Genomic DNA, 7,342 nt, shown 5'->3' with positions numbered 1-7,342 from the left:
ATAGCTCATCATTGATCTAACCATATCTAGTAATGTCTTGTTCCTTCTTTCTGAAACACCATTTTGTTGTGGCGTTCCAAGTGTTGTAATTTGGGATTGAATTCCATGCTCACGCAAATGGTCCTCAAATTCATATTCCAAGTACTCTCCTTCTCGATCAAATCAAAGAATTTTTAGTTATTTACCTAATTGTTTTTTCAGCTTATGCTTGGAATTCTTTGAACTTTCCAAAAGTTTTAGATTTCCTTTGAATTAAGTATAGGTAGCCATATCTTGAATAAACATCAATAAAAGTGACGAAATATTCATACCCTCTTCTTGCTTGTACATTGAGTGGACTACAAACGTCATTGTGTACAAGTTGGAGTGGTCCCTTGGCTCTTGAACCTTTAGCAGAGAAAGGTCTTTGGGTCATTTTACCTTCTAGATAGGATTCACAACAGTTAATTCTCTTAAAGGTGCTTCCTTTACTAACATTTTTATCCTATCTAAATCAATATGTCCCAATGTCAAGTTCCATAGATATGTGTCACTATCGGAATCAGTCTTTTGACGTTTACTAGATCTAGGATTAGCAATTTTAAACATTTCAGAGTTGTATACAGATCACTCTTTTACTTTAAGTTTATACAGCCCATCATTGGATTTTTCATGACATATTTCAATGCCAGATCTTGAGATAACATTCGAATTATTATTGAAAGAAATATCAAAACATTGTTCATGAAACATAGAAACAAAAATTAAGTTTCAAGTAAATTCAGGAATAAAATAAACATTGTCTAAAACAAGAAATTTATTTTTATCAAATTCTAAATGGGTTATTCCAACTACTTTGGTTGAGAAGACCTGGCCACTGTCAACCCTCAAGTCACCTCCTCATCAGCAAGCTCCCTCAAAGAACTAAGTTTGTAAAGAAAAGGAAACATGGTTAGTGGCACCAAAATCAACAATCCAAGAAGATGTATCGTCTTCCACCAAAGAGGCTTGTAAAACAAGTAAATCAAATTTACCTTTCTTCTTCTCTTTTAGGTCTGAGAGATACTTGGGACAGTTTCTCTTCTAATGACCATCAACACCACAATGAAAGCACGTCCCCTTGAGCTGGTTTTTCTTGGAAGTTTTTCTATCCTTATTATCTTTGTTCTCCTTGTCCTTAGATGACTTTTCAGGCTTCTTTCTCGGTTTGTCAATGTCTTTTTCATTGAATTTCTTTCTCTTCTTATTTTTCCCTTTAGAAGAGGAAGGTTTAAAATCAACAACATTTGCATCTTCTACTTTTGTATTACTCTTATTGGGTGATTCAAAAGTTTGCAACTCATTTAACAGTTGAGTTAAATTATACTCTAACTTGTTCATAACATAGTTGGTGGTAAATGTGGAAAAAGCTGGTGTGAGTGATTCAAGTATCAAACTAACTTGAGTCCTCTCTTCAATGGTTGCGCCATGAACTTCTGCTTCATGCATGGTATTGATCATGTTTGGAACATGTTCTCTGACAAAAACACATTTCTTCATTTTTCATGTTCATATAGGCTCTAGTAGCCTCGTGTCTGCATTGATCGAATTGCTGCCCAAACATAGCTTGTAGAGACTCGCATATCTCATATGCAGTTTCCATGTCTTCATGCTTATTTTTTAGTACATCACTCATACTAGCAAGTACATAACACTTAGACTTATTGTTGGATAATATCTGTTGTACCCAAAAACACAAGCTCAACTATCTAGCTCGGGGTACAGCTGGCGAGAAATAAATAAAAGAGGCAAGAATTCAGAGATGTTTCATTAACTCCAGAACAAACAGCTAGAGGTTGTTCCTCTATGTTCGAAACAACCTAGGATCTTCAAGACTGTTGGAGATGTAAATGACAAGGATCGAGGTACCCAGCATCCAGATTTACTACATCTAGCCCAAGCATTATCTATGTCAAGCCATCCTACTCCAGTCATGTCCAGCTCGAGAATGACATTCAGCTCGAGGTTGTTCAACAACGCACATGGGAGGATCCCTACAGACTCGGATGCCCGATATGCGCAATAAATGCATGCAATCGTTATATACATTTATTGATTGATGTGAAATGGCAATAGGCTTAATTAAGATATTTAAGTGTCCATTAACTTGGGAAGTTACCCAATATTGTACGTTACCATTTATATTATGGTTACCCAATATTGTCCACCATAATTCTCTATAAATACAAGGGGAATGGACAGTAAAAAAGGATCTATATTTTGTATGCAAAAACCTTGCCGAAATTCACATAAACAATTTCATCTAGAATTCCTAAATAGATCAATAACAGTGACTCATGGACTAGGTGGATTTTAACCACTAATCTACGTAAATTATGGGTGTTTTTATATTTCTTTACCTTCGGTTTACAGTAAGCTTATTGTAACGACCCGAATTTGCTAATAGGGCTTAGGGCCTTGATTAGCGTGCCAGGAGGGCAATAAATGATTTAATATGCTAATATGTGAATACGTGATAAAGATGCATGTTTAGCTAAATTAAATATCCATGTGATATATTTCTGTGTAGCACGAACCGAGACAGTCCTGGGGAGCGGTTAGCCAGAAAGTCACAACGGGGTTGAGAATCCGACTCAGGGCGAGTCGAGGGGTACTTTGGGTATTAGATATATTATGGGGTTATCGAGTTATGGAAATAAATATTTGGAGATATATTTGAGGTTAGAATGTCTAGGAGGGAAAGTTGGGGAAATTTACCATTTTCCCTCGGGGACGTTTTGGTACCTCGAGCCTTGAGGTAACCACATAGATTAAGTTAAATAAAAAAAAAAAGAAAGAATCATTTGGAGACTTGTAGAAACCGACATTCTTCTCTCATTCTCAGCTGGAGTTAATTCTATACCATCTCTCACCTTTTCTTCTCTAAGGCAACTCAAGGAGGCAAGTTAGTGAAAACCAGTCAAGAAGCTTTGGTGGAACTAGTCAAGAATTGAGGACTTTGGGCTGTTAGAGTTAAGGAGCTAAAGATGGGCATTTGGGGAACCAGTTCAGAAGCATAACTCAGCAAAGGTAAGCTTTAAATATGGAAATTATGCTTGAATTTCAGCTATGTTTTTAGGTTATGCATGTGAGTAGAATTTGATCTGTTCTTAGGTGTTTTAGTTGAGTTTTTGGAGCAGGTTTTGATGGGTTTTGATGTTGAAACTGGGCTAGAATCTTTGTGTTGATTGACTGGAACTGTTAGCTTGATTATAGGATGAGTTGGTCTGAAGAAAACGTAGGAAAGGGTGAAGAATTCTGGGTTTGGAGGTGAGGGTCGCGACCCTAGGAGGGGCATGTCGCGGCCTGTGTGCGCGGGCGGCCATGGGAGGCCGAGAAGCTTGAGGCACGCCACGACGCTTGGTGATGCGCGCCGCGGCCCGTGTGTGTTACAGAGAGGGGTGCTAGCCTCTATTTCGAGGTTAGTCACGACGCTTGAGGGTAGGGTCGCGGCTCTTAGTTCCAGTTTGTGTTTTTAAGTGTGTTTAGGCTTGGGAACTCAATGGTTAAGGCTCGGGATGGATTTTATTACCCGGATTGATAGAATTCAAGGTCCCGGAGACTAGAGTTATAGCTCAAAGTTATTTAATGGGTTAGAACTTGATGGATGAATATTATTATGTGTTGTGACTAGGGTTCGACAAGGCTCAAGTTAAGGGACTGTGCTCGGGAAGCAGGTAAGAGAACCCTTGTTCCCATGGAGCTTGTATGCAGGGCTGAGCCCCAATATGTTTGAATTGCAGGGCGTAGCCCTTTGATTGAATTTGTTAGTGTTCAGTATTCGTTTATTATGCTATGAATGCTATTGTGTAAATGATCGGCAAGAGCCGGGAACGGTGTAGGCCGAGGACGGCAGGGGTCGGGAACGGCAAAGGGCCGGGAACGGCAAAGGGCATGTTGAGTGCAAGGCCGAGTACGACAAGGGGCCGGGAGAAGTGTTGAGCACGTGGAGTGCGTGCTACCAGGGTGGGACCCTAAAGGATACCTGGGATATCCTCACGGTGTAGACCGCAAACCCAGGGCCTGGTAAAGTGCCTGGGACGGCTCGGCCGTATGTGTTTAGCCTATTGATTGCCTGTTTTTATGCTTGGTGTATGTTTTTCATATGTTATCTGTTTGTGGGTTTTCTTGCTGGGCTTTGGCTCACGGATGCTCTGTGGTGCAGGTAAGGGCAGGGAGAGAGCCAACCAACCATGAGTGTAGCAGGCATGAAGCGGCGTGTACATGTTTGGTCTGTCTGGTTGCCACAGCCAGTGGATTTTGGGAGATGAATGTAATAAAACCTAGATTTTGTCGTTTAGCTGAATTGATTGTATTTATATGTTGTAAATATTTCTAGACAGTATTTTGGGATCCCAAGTGTTAAACTTTTATGATTTTCAATGGAATAAAGTTATTTCTAAAGTTTTTACTCTGATTATGGCTTAACTACACTTTTGCTTTGAAAACCTCAATTAGCGAGTGATTGCATGTTTTAAACTCACTTAGTAACGACTCTAAGGTAGTAGGGCGTTACACTTATTCTCTCTATTTCATATTTCTAAATCCCCTGTTGACGAAAAACTGCATCAACAAATTGGTGCTTTCATTAAGAACAAATTAAGTTTGAAATCTTGCACGATATTCAACCCAGCAATCATCATTGTGGTTACCCATTCTATGCATGACAATGAAACGGGAGCAGCTTGATGATCAGGGAGGTCACCATGCATCCATCCCACTGGGGAAGGCACGTCTATATAGTACTGCCCTGGAAAACAGCATGTGGACCAAGACAATGCTGGAAGTTTGGCCTCACGCCCACCGAACCCCAATCCTGGGTACCTGACCACCATTGAAATGGAGAATGTTCAACTGAGGAGCCACCTTTCCCAGGATAATAGGCGAATAGACGAGATCATGGCTCGACTACCTCCTCCGACAACCGATGAGAATGTCAGAAGGAGGCAATGTGGACCCCACAGATCTCAGTCCCACCAAAATAACCAACCTAATGTAAGTTGTTCCAGTAGAACAGCAACACTGAGCTTTGTGCCTTCTGATCAGACTCATTGGAATAACCCTCCTACTAATTACCGCAGGAATGGACAAGCGGCTCACAATCACAAAAATTAGTCTGGCCAGGTAGGGCGAGTTGAGACCACATCGAGAAGGGCAGAAATCCATGTGAATTCACCAGCGCCTCAGCCAGCCGCTCAGGTACCACGTAAAACTTTGTGTTTCCACCAACTAGGGAAATCATAGTAGACAATGCACGCCAATCTAGTCTGTGCAGATGGGACACGGATTGCTTCACCAATAAGGCATCTTCCCTCACCTATTTGTCATCCAACACCACCACGCCCATAGAGGAATGCTCCAGGGCGCGGGAGTGAAAGGAGACATTTTATACCTACATAAGACACATATGTCCCACGATCTCACGCTAATAATCCAGCTCCTCGACCTTAACCACGAGCAGTATGCTTCATGGATAGTAGTTATTGGATGGAGAGCCATTGTGGGGACAAGACCGGGAATGTACGTAACACAAATTCCCATAGGAACGAAAGCGATCTGAGATATCAGTTGAGTTTATCTCAAAGCTTGCACTCCAATCCATAGTCTGACATGCGTGATCATCTAAACACGCAAAGAGGACAGTGAACTCGCTATGATGATATGAGCTATACTAAGAACAGGGGAGATTCGTCTATCATGCGTGACAATGGGAAAGTCCAGCCTAACCGAGCTCAAGCTTGGAGGGACAATAACCCACCTAACATGCACAATAGGATGGGAGATGGTAACCAGCTCCCAAATAACCTAGAGACGAAGGATCAAACCATCGAACAGTTGGCCCTAATGGAGGAGAAATTGAGGAGGCTCATGTCTGGGAAAAATATAGATGATTCTGATTCCGATGAGGAGCTTGAGCCTTTTGCCCCTCATATCGCAGCAGCTCTGTATCCTGTTGGCTTCAGGATGCCAACTATGCTCACATATAATGGAACCACCGATCCGTCCAACCATATTGGGACCTTCAACACTCTAATGATAGCCCACAATGTGAACCTCGACCTGTGGTGTGTTCTATTCCCAGCTACATTGACCGGGCCAGCCAAGCTATGGTTCAATAAATATAAGAAACACTCAATCACCTCTTGGAGAAAGTTGTCCTCCGAGTTCAAGAGACAACTCTAAGCTGCCAAAGTGGTACAAGTGAAGGCTGACCCTCATTCATCCCACTGGAGTGATGGCGTATGCTGAAGGCTTACCTCAATCAATTTACTAAGCAACAACCCGGTGAGTCGCTGAAGGCTTACCTCAATCAATTTACTAATGTAGTAGCCCGAGCTAGAGACGCTAACAACAGTGCCAAGCTCAAGGCCATGAGAACCAGAATCACTGTAGGAGGAAATCTATGGAAGGAGCTCCAATGGAAAGGAGTGAAAAATGTAGATGAATTATTGGTTCGAGCTTAAGAATGGATAAATCTAGAAGAGGCAGAATTTGTTGTCGCAGGAACTAGCCAGACCTCATTCAGCCCACTGGAGTGGTGGCGGATGTTGCGGCTACGACTTAGCCCACAACCCAGAATAACCAGGCAGGGGGTAATAAAAGAATAGGGAATGGTGAGGGCGACCAGAGCGGGTCCAAGAAAAATAAGTGTGGGGATAAGTACAGTTCTATCTTCACCATGTATACCAACCTAATAGATACACTAGAACAAATTTATTTGGCTAATTCTGCTCCTCTTCCATGGAAGAAATCCGAGCCCATGAAGCATCAAATGGGCAAAGAGAGACTCGGCTAAATTCTGCCAATATCACAATGATATCGTCCACAACACAGACGATTTCTGTTAGCTAAAGGATAGGATCGAGACTCTCATTCAGGCTGGACTATTAGCCCAATAAGCTCAGAATAGGGTAGCTCTTTACCAACCAGCAGGGCAAAACCCTCAACCAGCTCTGGGTAACCAAGTCAATCCAGCACAAGCTCAACCATCTCATGGAAATCAGATCATCCCTCCCCCAGTTGAAGGGAGGGGCATAGCCACCATTCAAGCGGACTTCATCTGGAAGAAACGAGCAATGAAGCCTAGAAGAAATATATCCAAGAGTTGAAAAAACATGATGGCACCGAGTTCATTCTAGATCAAAGGTTATCTAAACAACCAATCATTTTTTACAGAAGAAGACACTAGCCATATCCAATTCCTTCATAATGATCTGCTGCTATAACTATTCAATTCGCTAACTAGAGGGTGCGTAGAATATTGATTGACAATGCGAGGTCCATGAATGTGCTATTTAGGTCCATCCTTGAAATGATAGAGCCA

This window comes from Humulus lupulus, chromosome 5 (assembly GCF_963169125.1).
Source record: "Humulus lupulus chromosome 5, drHumLupu1.1, whole genome shotgun sequence".
NCBI classification, from domain to species: domain Eukaryota; kingdom Viridiplantae; phylum Streptophyta; class Magnoliopsida; order Rosales; family Cannabaceae; genus Humulus; species Humulus lupulus.
The sequence above is the reverse complement of the archived record's forward strand: the minus strand, read 5'-3'. Positions refer to the sequence as shown.